The 20,345-nt window shown below is 49.0% G+C and overlaps 1 protein-coding gene, 1 long non-coding RNA gene and 1 other non-coding gene across 10 annotated transcripts in view; 2 read left to right on the top strand and 1 right to left on the bottom strand.

Annotated features, from left to right (window-relative positions):
• Positions 1-12,427, bottom strand: part of Slc45a4 (solute carrier family 45 member 4) — a 75,609-nt gene extending 63,182 nt beyond the window's left edge. Inside the window, exon 1 of one of the 5 annotated variants that reach the window (XM_063230985.1) lies at positions 12,312-12,427. The gene's annotated coding sequence lies outside the window, so the exon portion shown is untranslated. Of the gene's footprint in view, positions 1-6,226; positions 6,934-11,799; positions 12,050-12,311 lie in introns of those variants that run through there. The other 4 variants (XM_063230986.1, XM_003473294.4, XM_013156116.2 and 1 more) reach the window with 4 other exon arrangements.
• Positions 11,096-19,639, top strand: LOC134471650 (uncharacterized). 4 transcript variants are annotated; one of them, XR_010041183.1, is made up of 4 exons: positions 11,096-11,219; positions 14,184-14,431; positions 15,183-15,351; positions 16,299-19,639. It is a non-coding gene; the product is annotated as an uncharacterized LOC134471650 (long non-coding RNA). The 4 variants fall into 4 exon arrangements; XR_010041182.1 differs by having other exon boundaries at positions 11,202-11,355; XR_010041181.1 differs by lacking the exon at positions 11,096-11,219 and adding an exon at positions 12,199-12,307.
• On the top strand, positions 19,633-19,735 carry LOC111757838 (U6 spliceosomal RNA). Its single transcript, XR_002792104.1, has one exon. It is a non-coding gene; the product is annotated as a U6 spliceosomal RNA (small nuclear RNA).
• The last annotated feature ends 610 nt before the right edge of the window (positions 19,736-20,345 follow it).

Here is a 20,345-nt window from a genome sequence, read left to right as displayed (position 1 = left end):
GGGTGTAGCACTGGGCAGCAGCCAAGTCCTGGGTCACATTTGTAGGGTGCTGCCCATATGCCCATGCTAGAGTGGGCCCCAAGGCACTCCCTGGGAGGACACTCCCATGTGCACAGGTGAAGGAAACAAGCCAGCAAAGGGCAAACAACAGATTCCAGTCTCTCCCTCCCGCAGGGTAACGGTAACAGGTCAAGGGCACCATGGTGACAGTTTTTCCCCAGGGCACCAAGAAGGAGCCAGAGCCTAGCAGTCTATCCTATGCTGGTAAAGGTCTGGCTTCTGGAAGGCAGGAGGACATGTGCAAACACAGAAGGAAGACTATGCTGTGGAAAAATAGGCACGGCATCTTCTGGATAGCACAGGACCACAGGTGGGTTCAAGTGACCAGAATGACCACCCAGCATGCTCTCATGAAGACAGAAAGACAGGTCGGAGCTCACGTCCAAAAGGGGCCTTGGAACTCACGAAGCTGGAGTGATGCAGCCAGAATCACCTAGTCCCAAGAAAGATACCAGCGTCCGTCCCATCACCACAGATCTGCTCCCAGGCAGTCACAGCACAAGGCCAAAATTCCATGAGGTGAGCATGCAGTAGTTAAGGTAAACAGGGTAGTCTCTGATTTAACCAATAAAGTAGACCTAAATTAAAAAAAAAAAAATCAATAGACCCTTCATTTTAAAAACAGGCTCAACAGCTTATCACACAGTTGCTCTGATGCTTGTTATCAAACTACAGGCACTTGATAAGAGACAGGTAGTGAAGCTTCTTCTGAAGCCCTCCAGATGCCATCATGCATTGAAACCTAAGAGGCAAAAGGACAGGTCCACAGCAGTACCTGGAAAGTTGAGGATCAATAGGCTCAATCAAGCACCCCACTTCCCCGCCTCATCCGCCACACTCTCCGGTCCACAACTGCTTGCTGGGGAAGAGGAGGGAGGGTGACTCCCTGGGAGACACTGTGAGTGCAGCTGGGAAGACAGCGCACTCTGGAAGGTCTCTGCGAGATGTCTGACACTGTCGGTGTGACATGGGGATGAATGAGCAGTCACGGTCTCCTGTGGCATCTTCTAGGACCAGGCCCGAGTGAATAGGATAAATCCGCCCTTCAAAGCTAAACCCCCGCACTTGATGTATGCACCGCACAAGGCAGTCCCTCTAGAAGAGGGAGGGAAAGCCTGAAGCATAACCCAGGGTGGGCACAGGTTTCTCAAAGGTGAAAACTCTCAAAAAGTACAAGAGCAGGCAGCAGTGTGCTTAGGAACTGCCCTCTCCCATGCTGTTCTCTGTGATTGATGCAGAGCCCTCACTCGTCCTCTCATGACAATTTGACTCCAGCCCTGCACAGGCCACCATGCAGGCCCGATCCTTGAGGAAAACTGCCTACCTTTCCCTGGTCACTATGGCAGTGCAGGAAATGCGTGGCAGCCACTCTAGCACCACCTGCCATTAAAGGAGCAGCTGCTGCTCAGGCCCAGGCCTTTGGTAGCCTGACTTCTGACAGCTGACCTTTGTTTCTCCAGAAGCCCCCACTTCCAAGAAGCCCTCCCTGATTGCCTCACAAAGACCACTAGTGCCACACTTCCCTGCTCTCTTTCTTCTGTAACTTCTCTGCCTTGGCAGACACTGAAGCACATACTAAGACACAAACAGTCAAAAGTCAGAGGCCCAGACAAGTGTTTAAGGCTTCTGAACCTGTTTTCTCACCAAGAAATGGTGGTGTCACCACTTCCGCACAGTGTGGTCAGCAAGCTCACAAGTTAATTCTAAAATCTATGTGGCATCTGAGCCACAGGCTTACCACGTATACTTTACAGGCGCCAAGGCAAGTTACCTTAGGATTTGTGTGGGGCTATAAGGACCTTGTGGATAGATGGGTGGCCTTGAGGTATATTAACACTCTAAATGTGTCAAGTGTGTTCTGCTAGTGATCAAATCCACTGGACCTAATAAATATTTGTTGCTATAGTCTGAATGTGCATGACCCTTCAAATTTACAGGTTGTAATCTCAATTCCCAAAGTGCAATATTAGGAGATAGGGGTTTGAGAGATGATCAGATCTTGTGGGAAGAAGAGCCTTGGCGAAAGGGATTCATGCCCTTAGCGATGCAGTGAAGGGAAGCCCCTAGGGCACTGCGACCTCACATGTGGAGAAGAGAAGACAGTGTTTCAAGCAGGAAGGGGCCCTCAGCTGACATCAGGTCTGGCAGCACTTTGCTCTCAGAATTTCACCCTCCAGCACCAAAAACTAAACCCCTTGTTCTTTCCCAGTCCCTGGCCTACAGTTTTCTGTTGTAGCAGCTTGAGCAGACGGAGACTCAGAGCCCTAATACACCCTGTAACAGGAACAATTCAGCCTCCGCAACAAGATGCAAAAGGAGGCTTCACAGGGAATCCTCTTGGTGCTTCACCATAACTGCCCTCCCCCTCTGACTGAGTCAGTCAGGTCAAAGGCATTAGGACTCCATCAGAAAGGGACGGGGAGCCGGCTGAGCACAGGCTCGCTGGGCACAGGCTCGAGCCATCTGGCAGTGGAGAGGATGGTGCTCTGTAGGGAAGGGAGTCTTGGGGTACCAGTCCAAGTCTAAAAGGCTCCACAGCCAAAGTAGAACTGTGTGGACAAAAACAAACCCCCAGATGGACAGAGTTCTGAGGACATCATCAGAAAATCCACATTAAAATTTTTTTAAACTATTTTCCAAAACCATATTGTAACCAGGCAGAAACCAGTCTCCATTTACTTGGCTTCTGGACTCTCCCACAGACCCCACAAAACTGAATCAAAAACCTATCTGAACTCAACAACCACAAACCGACATCACCCACAGGAGCCTTATCAGCACACAGCCTCCCTGCTGCGGGATGGCACAAACAGTCTAGCCATACCACCCTGTAACCGCCACTGAGAAGCAACCACAGCCCTGCACCACGATCTTCTCCGATCTCTTGAATCACTGGTAATGCAGCTCCTGGCTATTCCATTCAAAAAGACATTCTAATTTTATTTGATTACTTTTAAACATCAACTCATTCTGCTGTGTGAAAAGCTGCCAATATTTTTCACACACTGTTAAAAAGTACAAAAAGTGACACTCAAGCCAGGCATGGTGGTGCATGCCTGTAATTCCAGCACTCAGGAGGTTGAGGCCAGAGGGTCATTACAAGTTCGAGACCAGCCTGGGCTACAAAGTAAGCTCGAGGACAGGCTGAACTGCATGAGACCCTGTCTCCAAAAGACCAAAAAAAAAAAAAAGGCTTAAAAAAGTGACGCTCAAACCTTGCAAAGATACTTACATCTCCCACATATGTGCCCATCTACTATCTACTTGGAAAGTGTCTCAGGAGGAAGGGCACTCCATGTCCCTCTGGGCAAAAGCACCACATCTTTAAGTGTGGGCCACCGTGACAATGGTGAGCAATGCAGCCCTGCATCTCAGTGTCATGGTGCCATACCACACAAGAGGCTGCGGCGCCTCGGGCAGTGCCTGACCGGACTGGCTGCATCTCTCCAAGGGCTACCGAAACCTATACCCAAACACTGTCAGGAAAGCTCATAGCCCATGTCTGCTTTTTCCTAGTGCCCTTCTCCACACACATACGTATTTCATTTCCAGTAATGGAAACTGAACCCAGAGCCTTGTCACTGAGCCACATCCCTAGCCGTTTAGAGACAGAGTTTCACTGAGTCACAAAGTTACCTGGGCTGGGCTCAACTCTGTAATTCTCCTGCCTCAGCCGCCCTCAGCTTTGGAATTACAGGAATGCACCAACATGTTCGGTTCTTAGTTTCCTTTAAAACATAACTCAAGCTAAGAGTGGTAGCACACACTTGTAATCCCCGCACTGGGAAGATTAAGGCAAGAAGATTGAAGTTCAAGGAGTGGGTAACTTAGCAAACTGTCTCAAACAAAGAAACAACAATTCAAAGTCTAACAATATATTGACAGAATTGCTGATGCTGGTAATGAGTGAGGAATGTGACACTATCATACCAAGTTCACTACTTTTAGGCATCTGAAACTGTCCCTAATAAAAAGTGTAAGAACAATGCTGTGTTCAGCTCAGGTGCTACCTGTCCAGCCCTAGGGCACTGGCCTCTGGAAGCTCCATTCCTGCCTTATCACAGTGCCCAGATGCCTGGCACTGATTAGCCACCAGTGAGCATCTCCAGAGTAGACCACACCACAAGGGGCCCAGTTCTTCCCCAGCTCACAGCCTGTCCTGACGATGGTCACAGACCTGGAAAGGTCAAACTTGCTGCCTGGAAGACCCAACTTCAGAATTAAAGCAGAGGGCTGTTGTGGAAGCACAGCAGAGCCACCTAGAGAGCCAGCCCAGCTGGGGTACAGTCCCCCACTCCTGTGCCAATTTCTGGGTCCTACCTCCCATGCTTCAGGACCTGGAGCAGCATGGGCATGGCAGGCCTGGTGCAGAACCTAACAGGGATAACAGAGGCCTTAAGGTAGAATGAAGGAAGGAAGGATGAGGAGCACTTCCGTGCCTCTCTGGGCAGAATATAAGCCAAATTTTAAAGTATGAACCAGTATTAGAATTGTGAGCATTGCGGTCAGCACCCCAAGTATGTCAGACCACTCACCTTGTGGCTTTGGGCCAGGAAACATTGCAGGTTCTGTCAGAGAGGGGCCAAGTTTCATCACTAGTCTTCAAGAGGCTATTTAGAACCAGGGAAGCTTAGGCTCCAAGCAGTGGGCAGCTTCTGGGCCAAGGTCCCAAGCTCAGGGCTGGCCCAGACAGCACCATACACTATGCACTTTCCCATGACAAGACTGGGCTCTACCAGCTTTCCACTGAAGAATAAGAGGTACAGGGTTCCTTGCCATCCATGTAACAATAATACTAATACTAAAACGCTTTAAACATCTAATCTAACCTGAGTGAGATATGATTTAACAGTGCTCAGCTTCCCTCCAGTTTGTCTAGGGAAGACACCTGTCCCACCAGGGTGCCCATTCCAGGCCAGTGACCAAGACCACTGCTACCTCTATGCTCTTTTCTCTTCCTCCAATCAGAGCTGCCTTCCAAATGGGCCACTGAACAGAGACAGAGCAGCCCTGTCACATCCCATGATCTGGCTATATCCAGCAGAGGGCCTGCTGGGGTAGGTCTTCCTACTGCCAAGTTTTTGATGCAAATGTTTCACATAAGCGATATGAAGGCATTACTAACACTTATTCTAATAGTCCTGTAGCAAGCCTGGCTAGATTTGCATACTGGAGTAAAGCCCCAGGTAAGAATGGGAATTTCTAGAAACCACCAAATCCAGAGCATTTCTCAGTGTCCCAGGCAGGAATGGTGGTGCATGCCTGTAATCTGAGCTACTGAGAAGGATGAAACAGGAGAATTACTGCTGGAGGACACATTTGTTTCCCAAGATGTATGTCTGCATTCTCAATGAAGCATTATCCTTCAGAGGGTTCTTATTTGCCAGCCCTGAAGAGGAGAAGACAGGTAGAACTTCAGGCTGAGCTATGTGGCCATGCTCCAGAGCAATCCACTCTCTTGACCAGAGCTGAAGAAGGCCAGACTCCTAGGTCCTTGGAACCTCCCCTTAGGTCCCATGACTATGGCGCAATGCCAAGTTCCACAGCTACATCCCCAGCATGCTGTGTTTCTGAGTGTGAAGGTAATTTTGGGTTACTGTTTAATTACTAAATGCATGTAACACCCAATTTCTATTAGCTTTCAGGCTAAAAATAGTAAATGCTTATGCTTTGGCAGCATCTCCAGATGTGGGCAAGTTACTAGGGACACCAACGTTGATGCTGCCCACACCAACCCCCTCCTGGGTTCTCAGGGAAGGGTCTATCTTTCTAGCACCCCTCCCCCTAGCCAGGCGCCTCTTCAACTCTCTATTGCAGCCCCTAGGCGGCCCCAACCCCAGGGACAAGCAGACAAGCCCAGGATTTGTGAGGGAAGATAGGACACTGCTGGGTAAGAGCTGCCAGGAAGCCAACGGCCTAGCCGCATCACTTTTTTTGTTTATAACACATCTTCTGATAAATTAAAATTTAACTCAAGGCATAATTCCACAGGTTCACATTGTAACTCAACCAAATATAAATGCACTGCCACCAACCAAACGGTGCACATTCACAAAATTTATCACCTTTTGCCTTTTATCACCGCATGTTTAGAAAACATACAGTTATTTACTAAAGTGTAAGAGCAGCTCTAGTATCACTGTTTGACAAACCAGGGTGGGCTTACCTCCAACCAAGCACAGCGATACGGTATCAAGAGTACACATCCAGCATCTAAAGGCACAGGGTGCAACCTGACAGCAGTCCAAGGGGTTCCCGGGCACAGGGAGCTTCAGGGAAGCTCAGCTTCCCTTACACCGTTTCCTAAAACTGCACAGCCTGAGAAGCTGCCCTGCGGAAATCTCGGTGCCCTGGTGGCCCCACCTCCACCCAAAGTCACCTTCACACTCTCTTCCTAGACAAGGAAATGCTCCTTCCACAGAGTGTGCCCAGCGGCACATACCAGGTACAGGTCAGCAATTCCTTCACATGAGGCACCTTAATCAGACCTCCATCCAGGGTTCTGAGGCACCATTCCAGTGTGTTTTTACTTTATGCATTTAGTAAGTAATTAAGATCAAAGATACACTTATGGTTCTGTGATCAATTGTGTACTGATAGTAATAGTGACATGCGTTTTTCCAGATTCAGTTAACAGTCAATTTATATATACTTTTGTCATCAAATAAGTATGAAAAACAACCAATAAAACGATTCTCAAGCATAAAAGCTCATTACATTAACATAAAAGTCTACAAGGGAAAGTGGAACACAGAAGTCCAGTTTTACACTAAGTTTTACACTGTTTATGAACATACTTTTTAAAAGGGTTACTGATAGTAACAAATTAGAGTATTTTGTATTTAAAAAGCAACATAAGGGTAACTTTTAAGTGCATACAATAAAAATTGCATCTTTTATAGCTATTTAAATTATGATCATAAATATTTAGACATGCTTATAGTTTTAAATATGGCCATAGTTTTTCAAAGTTTGGGGTTCTGCCTGATTTAGCTCAGCGGCACAAGCGCAGGCCTGGCAAGCACCAGGTTGCGAGTTTGATCCTTGGTACCAAAACAAACCAACAAACAAAAACTCAAAACTTTGGGGTTTTTTTTGTTGCTTTTATTCTTGTTTGGCAGTACTGATGGGCTGAACCCAGAGGCACTCTACCTCTGAGCTATTTGTCCAGCTCTTTTTGAGAGTAGTCTTGCTAAACTGCCCAGGGTGGTCTCTAACCTGAGATCTTCCCACCCCAGTCTCCCAAATGCTGGGATAACAGGTGTGTGACACCAAGCTCAGCTTCTCAAAGTTATTTTATGGAACATGTGAGCCAGATGCTAAACAGCCTCTGCTTCATTGTAATATAAAACATTCCTAATTTAACCCAGTACCACAGATAAAACAGCTGCCTTCTACTGGTACCCAGCTGGTTCTTCCCCTTTTGTCCAACATACTTTGGAAAGTGACCTCATCTCCAGTGCAAATGTCAGAACCACTCCCTTCAAAAAAAAGAAAAAAAGAAAAACAAAACAAACAAAACCAACAGTGGGCTCACTGGCACATGCTGGTGACCTTGAGTTCCATTCTCAGCAGCAACGATGACAACAAAACCAACCAACATAATAAAGTGAGGAAAAAACATTCCCTTCCCACTTAAAACCAAAAATTATACTCCTTTAGATTAATATATTGTCCTAAAATGACTAACTGTTGGTGATGCGCTCATTTATTGTTTAGTGGCTTATGTCTGAGAGATACTTCAAATTGCATAGAAAGTTTGTGTGTAAAAGTAGTGACCACAACATCATAGTGTATACTTTTTTAAACATGTTTTAAGGGTCTGCTATGCACTTTTTACTCACAATTTCCTCTTCTCTATAATGAGAAAAATGTGAGTATTAACCAATCCAGTGGCTCAAGGACTCAGGTGCAGAACCTTCAAAATTCAAACTAAGCTAGGCAGCAGAATCCCAGCATGGAAGGTACTTAGTAAATTAAGCACACTTGGGCCTGGGTTCAGGAATGCAGTTTCCTCTTGCTGCCAGCAAAATCCCTCAACAGGTTTAGGAGGATGAAAACACCAGGACCTGGGCTTGAACAATGCCTTTCCAACCTGGGCTGCTGGCCAAGCAGAGGTGGGAGGGGAAGGTGGCAGCATCCAGTGACTCCAGCAGGTTATGCAAACTGCCTGGGTTGCAGGGGATCTACCACAGGACCCCTTAGTTGGACAGGCTGGTACCCTGATTCCTAGCACAAAGGGCACCTTCCTTGGTTTCCGCCACACTCATGGAGGGACATGTGTTTTGAGCCTTCACTAAACAGGAAGATAGGCCTGGTGACAACATTTACTATAGCTGCACCCTTTCCCAGGAGAAACCCTTCTTTCTCACCCAAGGACCCAAAGAAAGTCACATAGCAGTAAGCCAAACAATTCGGACACAATTCGGTTCCTACAACCTCTCTCAAAAACCTGGCAGTGCGCTTATCTCAAGCCGATTGCACTCAACAAGAATCCACACTGCCTGTGGGCCTTAACATTCGTACCCTACAAGCCTGAACAGTACTGGACCATCCACTGCTCTCATGGGACAGTTAGGTAGGGAAGACAAGCTGACGGGGAAAATTGTTGCTGATAGGAAAACAGTGAGCAGGCTACACTGCTGCCCCTAAATCAGTGCAGATTTTAATCTTCTTAAAACACCTCTTTCACAGGTCACTTGCTAAAGAAGCCACTTCATAAGCACTATTAGGCCTTCACTAAATATTTCTCACATCACCTCCACTCAAATGGCCAGGGGCTGGAGGTGTTTCTGGCACAGCCTGGTCTTGTTTCTCTTCTGACTCAGGGCACAGACTCCTCCTTTCCACCAGCCTGGAGAAGGCCCTGCGATTCTCTGAAAGTGTGCCCACTTCAACAGAGGCTAAGAATTAGATTCTGAAATTCTGAAAGTTCCATGTTTAAAAAGATCCTTGTTCATTGATTTTGGTGGGGCAGTTACACTAATCTAAACAAGGGAACCTTGTCTCGGAGGAGTGGGGGAGGTGCAGCAACTCTGGCCCTCTGCTTACAGGGTCCTCCCCACCAAGGCTGCTCTTTATCCATGAGGCTCCTTCCTGCTTTGGAATTTTCACTCTACTAAAATGCTCTTTCAACTAAAATGCTCTTGTAATTCTTGGCTTGGAGTCACAGCAGTCCTTCTCACGGTGTTTCACTGAGCACATCTTCATCAACATAATTTACATTGTAATTTAAAAAAAAAAATCTATGAACCAGAGGAGGCAAGCTCAGAGCAGTGCCCTCTTCAACCCTTACAACACAGCTTCCTGATACAGCCTGACTAAACAAATTACAGACACATTCTGCCAGGGGTGTTTCCAAAGAGGGCACCAGCAACTTGGTAGGACAGTTGTCACCTACACCACTCACCAGTCACCCTCACTGAGTACCAGTCCCTGAATCTGAAACAAACCATCCTGCTGGTGACCCAAAACTGGACATCAAGGCCTTTGGGACAAGTTAAAGAGGGCACCAGCAGACAGATGCCTCTCTGTTGGAAAATGACAATAACAGCAGCAGCTTAAACTCCCAACACTGCCCCTCAGCCTCCCCAACAGCCTTTCTGATGACAAGGATGAAATCAATTCAATAACAAGCAACCTAACATCAGCTCAGATACCTCCCCAAGCTCCTCTCCTCCATTCGAGATGGGGGAGCTGCGGCCGCAGCAGCCCTTTCCTCCCCTGCAGATCGTCAGGGCCAGTGGGGGCGGGATCTCCCTGCTCCCAGAAAGGGGTAGAAGCCAACAGAGCAGCTCTCTCCACCCCTCCCCCACTCTAACCTCACCAATTTACAAAGTTATAGGGTGTTAAAAGCTTGCGAGTTCCCCTGGAGATCACTCAGCCTAATCTCTGATCTCTTTCTTTGATTCGACAAGGGCCAAAGCTGCAGCACACAACATCTCAACATCAGCTGGGAAGAGAGCAAATGACTCCCTGCAGGCCCAGGGAGCTGGCCTTGGGCAGCCTCCCCCACCCTCCCCCACACAGACACCCAAGGACCACCCCTGCATACCTAATATGCATTTCAAACCATCAAATCTTTCCATTTCAGCTGCAGCCACAAAAACAACTAGCCTGAATACGACTGCAACCCCTAATTTTAAGACAATCTACTTCCTCAACATCTACTTCCTCGACCTCTCCCCAGAAGTACTGAATTTCTTTACTTATGCCTTTTTCTATCTGGAGCCCACAGAACTTTAGGTCACAATCGCTGCCCCTCCCCACTCTGCAACAGCTTCTGCAAAGTCTCTTCTTGCTATTCAATATATAATTCAGATCTAACAGGAAAGTGAGGAAATCAGCAGTTTTTTTCAGGTGAGTGGATAATCCTGGTTCCAGGTCCAACCATCTGTTACAATTCTTAACCAGTAGATCAATCTTACTTTTTCCTACTACAAGAACAAAACAACAGAGAGCACCAGCCTTTTCTTACTTTTTCCTACCACAAGAACAAAATAACAGAGGACAAGATTCTTACCACACCACCTGTTGGGTGCAAGACAGGTTAGAGGAGACAGCTGCAGGTAAAAAAAAAAAAGTGCAGAGCACACTCACAACACAACTGGGGAGGTCCGGTGCAGTTTCTCCCAGCCCTCTGAATCTCCAGGCCATGGCAATCACTAGCTTGACGCCACAACTGTTTCAATCAGTAAGCTTGTAAACCGTCCTGACTTCCCACGCCATGGACCAGAAAAGACCGCTCCAGGAGCTGCAAAGTCTTTTCTGCCGGAGTACCAGATTGAGGGGGATGTCTCACTGTTATCCTGAATCCACACTCCATCAGTGGCCCCATCAGAAAAATAACCATAGGAGACCAAGTGTACTCTCCCATCTTTCGCAGATCCCACCCTGTAGAATTTCCGGGGACTAGAAAGCAGGCGGTGACCTCCCTCATCAGAGCACCCCCGAAAAGCTCTCGCTGGGGTTTGTTCCCTGGAAGCCCATCAAATGAAGCACGCTCTGGTAAGGAAAGGGTTAAGCTCAAGGGTGCGAGGCCAAAAGGTGGCAGCAAAAGGTATCACTGTGCTGAGTTCCAGAGATGTGCCCAGACTTCTCCAAAACACAGGCTCTGGACCAGGAGCACTGATGTACTGGCCTCTTTCTCCAGAGACAAGGTCAGCCTCAGGAAACAAGAGATCTCCAAAAGAGCAGGGACAGTCGCCAGCCCAGCGGGGCAGGCTCGGTCGGAGTAGAAGTGAGGCACTACCAGAGTTTGTGTGCTGGTGGAAGGGAGAGGAGCGGGGGCATTTCGTGAGTAGTGGGCAGTTTGATCGCTCAGAAGTTTGAGATGGCAGGAGGGGCACTGGCTGGGGTTGAGATGTAAAGCAGGGTCTGACTCCTCTCCAGGAACCTGACCAAAGCTGGCGTAGAGAGGGATGCTGATGGAGAGGCCGGAGGCCGGTCCAAAAGAAGGCGCGCACTCCGGGAGGGGGCTTGGGATGCTCGAGGAGGCTTCTGGGATGAGGACGAGGTCCGGCAGATGCAGTCGGGAAGGGAAGGGGCCAAGAAGTGGGGGCGGGGCACCATGGGGGCCAGCGCCCCGCTGGGCGGAGTAGCGCGGAGAATGTCCTCTCCGGAGGAAAGGACCCAGGGCTGGGGTTGCGGGCGGGTCACGAGTTCGAGGCGCAGGCCGCGCGGAAGCGGCCGGTGCCAGCGTCAGGTGCCGGGGATAGGGGGCCGGGCGCGCCCGCTCACCTGTCTCCTCCGGCCGGGGCCGCGGTGCGGAGGGGCGGCGGGCCGGCCGGGAGGGCTGGCAAGCGGTGCGGGGGCGCGGGCCCCGGGCGCACCGGGGTGGCGGCTGCGAGGCGGCTGGCGGCGGCTGCGCTCTCGGCGGCCGGCCAGGCAGTCCGTCAGTCAGCTATACGGACGCGGAGCGAGCGCTGCGAGGCTGCGGCCGGCGCGCGGGGACAACGCCGCTTTATCAGGTCGGAAACAGCCGCTTCACGCCGCTTCCGCTGACGCAGCGCCGGCCTGCGCCTCATGACTATGCAGCGGTCTCGGGGGCGGGGCCTGCGCCTTACGCGCTCATTGGCTTCGACCGCCACCCGCCCGAACGGCCACACCCCCTCTCCAAACGGCCCCGCCCCCAGGAGCCCCGCCCCTGGTCTGCCCCGCCTCCAGTGCGACCCCTCACCCCCACCCCACTTTCCCGCTTGCTGTGAGCCACCCGCACCCGCCCCTCACTGGCCCAGAACACATTCAGGTACCTCTTGGTGGTCGCGGGAAGATGATCCGTGCGCCCCTAGCCTGTTACCTACACTGCTTCCGCCAACGCATCACCACCCCTCCTAACTCCTGGGCAAACAAGTGCCTCACTCTGCCTCAGCCCAAACAGCCACCCTAAACCCAAAGGGCTGCTTGGTGGGTCCCGCCCCCAGGGCTGCACCCTCCTTTGCAGCAAACCTGCTCCTACTTACTTCCTCTTGCTCCCCACCCCACTGGGCAAGCCTCCTGGCATTACCCTCTCTCCACTCCTCATTCTGCCCTCCACAATCCCCCACTTCATCCAGCGCAGTCCTGGAGAACTGGGCAACACTCAAAGCTAGAGCACCTGGAGACCCTCTTCAGCACTGATCCATGGCCCAGGTATCCTGCAGGAGGCCCCCATCAGGTGTCTTCTCACCTGCAGAATGGCCAGAACCCCAAGAGGGGACACCTCGAAAACCTATCACCATGAGATCAGGGAAGACAGATAGATAAAGACGAATAGATAAAGAGATGAAGAGAGGGGTCAAGCTCAGAGTAGGTAAGGACCTGCTCACATTCCAGCCTTAAGCCAGCACTGGGGTTTAAGAGTCTTTGTACACATTTCTACACCTTTCAGAGTCTTGGCATCTTGATCTGTAGAAACCATAAGATCCATTTCAAGGGGTTTAGAGGGAATTTAGAAATAGAATGACTTATGAGGCTTCCAGAACAGCTAAAATAGGAAAATCTGACAATACCAAATGTTGACAGGGAAGTGGAGCAACTGGAACTACACAGGGCCAATGGGAACTTGAGGGATACAGCTGTCTTGGAAATCTTTTACTCCCAGAGACAAAGCTGACTTTGTATTTCTATTCATGGCAGCATTGCTTGTAGTACCCCAAACTGGAAACTACCCAAATAATCATTAGCCATTGAAAGAATATACAAAATATGATAGATTCAGGCAGTGGAATCATGGCAATAGCAGTCTTTTACAACTATGCCTAACATGGGTGACTTACAAATGATGTTGAGAAGAAAAAAAAGCCAGGCACTAAAAGCTCTTAAGTTCCCATGTACATAAAAGTAGAAGGTATTGTTTAGCTGGTATTGGGAGTCAAGACAGTGGTTAACCTCAAAGAAGGGGGTGGGGGTGCTAGAACCAGGAAGTTGGGGCAGAGGGTGTATCTGGGAGCTGGCGGTACTGTTTCCTGGTCTGAGTGCTGTGGCACAGTGTACTTATTTTGTGACAAGTTCTTCAATTCTGTAGTCGAGATGTGTGTGCCGGTAAGTTATGGTGGCACACACCTGTGACCCTAGTACTCTGGGAAGCTGAGGTAAGAGGATTACAAGCTCAAGCCCAGACCAGGCAACATAATGAATTAGCTAGATCCTGTCTCAAAATGAAAAATAAAAAAGCCCTGGGGTTGTAGCTCAGTGTGAAGATTCGGGTTCAGCCCCAGTACCATATATAAAGAAAAGAAATCTATGTTCTTCCCTGTATACACAGCACCCAGATGAAGGGCTGGGACACCAGTGGTGTATGTACAGAGCTCAGAGCGGTACCTGACAGTTGAGAAAGCTCATCACTGAGTATCTGCCTCTCCTGTGTTTTTTTAACTCTATGGCCAAATGATAGAAGAAGTTCCATCCGTACAGCTTGTCACTTCTGTGACGCGGGCACCTTCCCGAGCCTCTCTGAGTCCTCATCTGGAAGGAAGTCTTCTAATAATATCAATTTACAGTTGTCACCATGATTAGATAAAAGATTAATAACATATGCTTTTTTAAAAGAGTACGGGAAGGAGCACCAAGGAAGATATAGGAACTGTTTTAATTATTTATGAGCTGCTGGTATTTATTGAATCCTTTCCATTTTCATTCATCAGCAAGCAATAAGTGTCAGTGTACCTACCACATCCATCTGCTGTGCTGGACTCTGACATTAGAGCTGGGGGACATCTGTCTCTCTCCAAGGAGGCCATGGTGGAGCAGAAGACACATGTGGACAAGAGAATGTGCTGCGAGCCCAGTGCAGGATCAGACTCAAAAGACTCCATAAACCTTCCTAACGAATACATGAACATAATGGCTGGGACGACATGGTATATGAGCACTCATAAATACATGACTGTATGTAAGTATAAATCATCTTACAAATGGAATTTGGGAAATAGTTTTTAAAATGTGGAAACATCCAATTTGTTTATTCTGTGACCTGCAGTTAGGCATGAGATCAGACGGGGTAAGGTTAAGGAAAAGCAAGTCCTGGCTGTGCAAGGGTCAGTACTGCCTCTTCCTCAGTGCCTGTACAAGCGTGTCTAAGTGTGCATTCAAGAGGACCCAGGCAGGGCCACCCTGCCGGCACTTTGCCCCAACTGGCCAGCCAGGACCTCATCTCAACTGCAGCTGCCTAGATGGTGTGGCCTGTGACTGCACAGTCCTATTGCTCATGGCAGCCAGGGAGTGAGGACCTCAGAACCCCCATGGGACTTCTTCCACTCATGAGAACATGGCTCAGGTGCTGAGCAGCCCTCTATTCTGGGTCAGAAAGCTCTGGATCTGGCTTGGGTCCAGAGCAGGTTGCACGCAGGCCCTTACCACCCTGGGGACAGCTGTAATTGGTCCAGGTTCTGTCTTCAGATGAGTTCTATGCTTGACTTATCATTCTGCTATCATAAGAGGAAGGTGGCTCCAGGGGTAAGGGATGGGGGCTCGTAAAAGGTACAAGTGTCTAGGAAGCCTCTGGGGCCAGATATTCCACATTCCTGGAAGGCCTGGTGGGTCTTCCTCCTCTCTCCCCCCTATTCTGTCACATCAGGTGGCTGTCTGTGTCACCCCTCTAAAACCTACCTCTGGATTTTTTCATGTAGCATATTTTCTTCTAGGAGTGTTCTGCTGTGGAAATGTCTGGACTTCCCAGTTACTGGAGAGGGAAGTGTGTTGAGGCCCCACGTAAACCAGGATGGCCCAGATTTTACCGTGATGAGCAGCAGTGCACCTGATCATTAACTGAAGTCCCTTCCATACTTTGCCAGATCCCATTAGAGAATGGAGGTGAGAAGTTCTCTCCAGACAGGCAGCCCTGAACAGAGAGGAAAGAGAAGGCAGTGTACAGTCCCTTCCTCTTCTGCTGATTTACAAGGCTTTTTTGTTTTTTAAGCAACAAGCATTTAAAAAAAAAAAAACTTTTTTGCAAAACCTCTTATGTCAATCAGCATGTCTACTTATTGCCTGGATTTCTGAGCAGTGATTTAGCCAAGCCTTTTCCTGAATCTCTGGGTTAATGTTCCAGCTATGTCTACCATGCACTCCCAGGACCCCCTCCATGTTCCTGTCCCTCAGCCTCTAGGAACTGTGCTTAAGCATGGCAGGGAAATCGGAGACCCCAGGACTCTGGCCCTTAAGCACCTAGTTGCTATGAGAGGCCTTCAAAATGGAGGGGTTGAGCACTCCCCCAGAGAGTGGGGCCACACCCTGCAGTCCAGATCTCTAGAAAGCCAATCCTGCTGCTGTCCACAATGGGACCTGAGACCCTGCAGGGTCCATGTCTGCCTCAATATCCTGGGCATAAATTCTATCAGGATTCGGGGTGTTTAAATTGTCTCCAGAGCCAAAAACTTCCTGGGGTCACAAAGCTTCTAGGTCAGATGGCTTCTTAGGATCATAGAGTCTCTCGATGTCATGTGGCCGCTTTGGGGAGTCATATAGCTTCCCATGATCATGGGGTTTCGGGGTCATATACTACGTGGAGTCATATAGTAGCCAAAAGTCATACAATTGCCAGGAATCACACACCTACTTGGTCACTACGTGTCCCAGAGTCATACAGCTTCCCAGATTATGTGGACACCTGGATCACGGCCCCTCATGTAGATACATCTCATTGGAAGTTCAGGCTCCTTCCAGGCCACTCCCTATGTCTGCATGCAGGATAAGCCCTAGCCCCCACACTTAAGCCTCAGTTTCCTGGTCTGTGACATAGGACGCTTCTGTTTCTACAGTGCAAGGCTGTGGCAAGGTGCGAAGGGCCTACCAAGGAGCTCCTCTACCGGGAGCTGCTCCACCAGGAGCTGCTCCATGCCAGGCAGGACCAGCCATCTGCGGAGGAGTGTGCCATCACAGGCTCCCCCAGGAGAAGACCTGAGGCACACAGTCTCTCTGGAAGACAAGAGAGATGGGGGAGGGGTTTGGGGCTGGGGACAAGTGTGTGTGGGAAGATGAGCTGCTGGCAAGTTCCAGATCTGGGATGGGAGCATGTTGGTAGCTGTACTATACCTTTCTTAATAATCATCTTATGTCCCACGAGTGAACATATATGACAAATAAATAAGAGGGATGCCCACCACATCTGGGCTTGAGCGGCCTCAGAGTCTGGCTTCTTTTCTGAGGGGAAGAAAGCCTTGAAGGGTCATCGAGGAGCCAGATAAGCCTGTGTGGGCATTTGGATATGGGTGAGCAATAGGAAGGAGGAGCCCAGGAAGGGCTACTTCCTTGTGCTTCTGAGTAGAAAAGACACCAGCTGGGGCCAAAGTATAGTTATTGACTGTGGTGCAATCTGAACACTGCACAAGGGTGCCACTGTAGGGTATAATCCCCAAAGACTACCTTTCCCCCCTTTTCCCCTATTCTTCTCACCCAGCCCTCCCAGCCTACTCAGCATTTTGGATAGAGGGTTTGCCTTTCCTTCCCTTTGTCTCAGGTATGAGCTCTTTAGGATGCTCCCCAGGGGACCGGATAGGTGGGATTTATGTCACAGGAAAGAAACTTAACTGGAGGTAGTAGAGCCTTAAATCCTTAATGCAGGCATGCTCACACATGCTGAACACACAGAGGCGGGTATGTCTGAGCATATACCGCGACAGAAAGTCTGACCTCAGTCCTGTCCTGGCCTGTGTCTGAAGTAACAGGCCTCCCCCTGTCGACTGCCCTGTGACCTGCAGGAGCCCAGGAGTGGACATCCTGTATCTTGGGAAGAGGGAATGCTGCTGACAAGGATCTCTTAAAAGATGTAATGGTTAATATATTTTGTCAGTTTGAGAAGTCTAGAAGTTTAACTCAGCATCTCTATATCCTAGGGTGCTCCAGGATGTTATTCATTGTGTCAATTTGAGAAGTTTAGAAGTTTAAGTGATTCAGCAGGGGACCCTGGTCCTTATTTTGTAAATATCCTAGCCTGTGCAAGAGGAGGGCATGGAGACGGTGTGGTACCCTTTCTGGGTAGCCTACATACAACACAAGGAAATAAGAAAGGACTGAGTGCTGGTGTTTCAGAGGAGCTCCAGTCAGCCTTCAGCTTGGACATTGTCTCCTGGCTTCTAGTGCAGACTGTTGCACTTCTACCTGGAACTCTTCTGCCTTTGTCATAGACTCTTCAGCTTTCCAGTGTACATTCTTGAGCATTCCATCAGACCCATTGGCTTCCTGATTCAGATTCGCACGCAACACTGCAGTGACTGAGATTACCCTGGATGCTAAGATCTGGCCCATTCATTCATTCATTCAGTGATGTGCATGGATTGAGTGCACACTCTGCTCTGGGCTGACCTAGAATCTGGGGATGCAGCAACAGCACAAACAGACTACCTGCTCTCCCTTTGGATCCTGCACCCCAGTGAGAGACACACAATGGATGGGGCAGTCACCATTGGTGCTCATTGGTGGGTGGTGGGCCTCTCCATGGAGGGGACTTTGAGAAGAGGACTGCTGCCCTCCCATTTCTTCACCCACTACATGCTTCTTCTGCAAGGAACACGTCGTCAGTGCTGAGTCCCAAGCAGGGAACAAAGACCTCAGCCTTCAAGTGGGGCAGCAGCAATACATGAACAACAAGAGACCAGCAGCTGTAAAGGCAGGGAGAAGAGGAAAGGAATGGAGTGTATGGGCCATCTAAGTAGAGAAGGGACACAGGGGACTCAGTGTTTTAAAAGGTCCCTCAGGCTGCAGCTGGAAAACACTCAGAGGGCAGAAGGCCCAAGGTGCTTCCAGACAATGCATGCGCCTAATGGCTGCTGCAGGGTGGGGGCAGTGGAGAAAACAGGTGGCTAGATTCTGGGTCATGCTGAGGCCTTGGGGCGGACTCACTGATGGACTGAGTATGGAGTTTGGTGTGAATGCCTATGTAAGTCTCACCAGCTCTTGGTTTACCCACCTGTGAAGTGGGGTGCTAGCCTAGCTACTTGGCTCTGGGGAGAACAAACTAGTAAAAGTATCAGGGGAGTCACCCCTTAATCATGCAATGTAGATATGGGGTCCCCTTCTGTGCTCTGGGCTGAGGGGGACATAGTGACTCACAAGTACATAACAAATGGCGACTTTTTTTTATTAAACGTAAAATGAGGTATGAATTTGGGCATGATAGCTGTGATGAGTTGGTAAACTGGTGGTCAACTTGTAATACCAGCTGAACTAAATCAGCATGGTGGTGAGTATGGGAGGTCCACCTGAGGATTGCTGCCAAGATAAAATCGAGAAGAGGTAGTGTTGTTGGTTCTCCGTGGTATTATTGGTTCTCCCGTTGCCATTGGTTCTCCCAGAGGAGCTTGTCGAGCTTTTTTCCTGATATGAACTTGGTTGTTATTATCATAGGAGCTCAGGACCTTGTTGCTGCTGAGGATAGCTACAGTTCACTTTGGGGGAGCTCTGGTCCTTTACTGCTTCCTGGGTCTGGAGGGGAAGATAGTGTGCTGTTTAGCTCGGGGAGAAACTTGTCACAATGGCTTCCTGATATGAACTCAGCTGTTCTTATCATCAGAGGAGCATGGGACCTCATTGTGGCTGAGAATGGCTGTGTTACTTTATGTAGGAGCTCTGGTCCTTATTTTGGGTGTTACTTCTTGACTCTGGTGCAGAACCCTCAACCTATGGCACAGATCCTTCATCCTGCTGGCACAGACTTTCTAACTTCCACCACTGACCTTGGGCCTTCCCAGTATGGATCTGTGAGGCAGATTTGCATGAGATATTTTTGTGGGCTCTAGGACTCCAGTTGTACTCTTGGAGTGGGGAGAGCATATTCTTGGGCTGTAGTGCTTTAGCTGGACTCATGTGGGATGTTACCATGGGATCCAGGCCCTCAGCTGGATTCTTTGGGTCTTAGTGTGTGGATAGATTTCCTGCACTCTTTCTTTTGTATTTGACTCTTTGGACTTTAGGTGATCATTATAAAATAACACTACAAATTTTATGTCCAATATTGTCTCATTCTCATTGCAAACCCTGACTACAGTAGTACACATGCCTATAATCCCAGCACTCCAGGAAACTGAAGTAAGAAGACCAAAAATTCAAGACCTATATTAGTGACTTAATGAGACCCTGTCTCAAAATAAAAAGTGAGTGCTCACTTCAGCAGCCCATATGCTAAAACTGGAAGGAAACAAGAGTAACATGGCCCCTGCACAAGGATGACACGCAAATTCGTGAAGCATTCCCTATTTTTTCAAAAAGCTAAAATAAATAAATAAATAAATAACAAAAAGGGTAGGGAATGTAGCTCAATATGAAGGCTTTGGGTTTAATCCCCAGTACTGAAAAAAAAAATTTAGAAGGTGAAAGAAGACAATGAGGAGCCTCAAAGTGGCATGGTCACAGTGATTGAATGGCCAAGTTGCTCCAGATCAGCTAGGATCAGCAGTGCCCAGCTAGGTGGCACCCTGCTGTTGTCTGACCTTGAGGCCAGAGAGCCCAAGAAAAGTTGCCAAAGCAACAGAAGTGCAGCTTCAGAGAGGGCAGACCTCATCCAGAGGCAGGGAGGCCAGGAAGCCAGTTTTCAATTGTGTAAATCCAAATCCAAGGAGCTCTGAGTATTTGGACCATATTCCCAGGGTCACTTCCTCCATAACATGTTGGAGCTAGGAGAGGCTAAGCATTGGTGGCCTTGCTCAGCTGGAAAGGGTGGAGGTTGCCAAGGCCTGTGGGTGGGACAGGGCTCAACTCTCTTTGGGAAGCCATGCCCCTGGCCCACGTTTGCTGTGAGCAGAGATGGGAGTTGGAGTGGGTCTGAAACAAGAGCCCTTTTCCAGGCTGTGCAGTATAGGAGAAGTCAGAGA

The sequence above is a fragment of the Cavia porcellus genome, unplaced genomic scaffold, assembly GCF_034190915.1.
Source record: "Cavia porcellus strain 051 isolate PalLab524CR breed Dunkin Hartley unplaced genomic scaffold, mCavPor4.1 scaffold_19, whole genome shotgun sequence".
NCBI classification, from domain to species: Eukaryota; Metazoa; Chordata; class Mammalia; order Rodentia; family Caviidae; genus Cavia; species Cavia porcellus.
This window is presented reverse-complemented; position numbering and strand designations above follow the sequence as displayed.